Raw genomic sequence first — 592 nt, 5'->3', positions numbered from 1 at the left:
AGGAGAGGCACACAATCCACGTTGCTTGAGGTCCAGTGTAAAGTTTCCACAGTCATGTGATTTTGGGGTGCCATGTCATCTGCTGGTGTTGGTCCACTGTGTTTTCTGAGGTCCAAGGTCAACGCAGCCGTATACCAGGAAGTTTTAGAGCACTTCATGCTTCCTGCTGCTGACCAACTTTATGGAGATGCAGATTTCATTTTCCAACAGGACTTGGCACCTGCACACAGTGCCAAAGCTACCAGTACCTGGTTTAAGGACCATGGTATTCCCTGTTCTTAATTGGCCAGCAAACTCGCCTGACCTTAACCCCATAGAAAATCTATGGGGTATTGAAGAGGAAGACGATATGCCAGACCCAACAATGCAGAAGAGCTGAAGGCCACTATCAGAGCAACCTGGGCTCTTATAACACCTGAGCAGTGCCACAGACTGATCGACTCCATGCCACGCCGCATTGCTGCAGTAATTCAGGCAAAAGGAGCCCCAACTAAGTATTGAGTGCTGTACATGCTCATACTTTTCATGTTCATACTTTTCAGTTGGCCAAGATTTCTAAAAATCCTTTCTTTGTATTGGTCTTGAGTAATAT

Source organism: Ctenopharyngodon idella, chromosome 15 (genome assembly GCF_019924925.1).
Source record: "Ctenopharyngodon idella isolate HZGC_01 chromosome 15, HZGC01, whole genome shotgun sequence".
Taxonomy (NCBI): domain Eukaryota; kingdom Metazoa; phylum Chordata; class Actinopteri; order Cypriniformes; family Xenocyprididae; genus Ctenopharyngodon; species Ctenopharyngodon idella.
The sequence above is the reverse complement of the archived record's forward strand: the minus strand, read 5'-3'. Positions refer to the sequence as shown.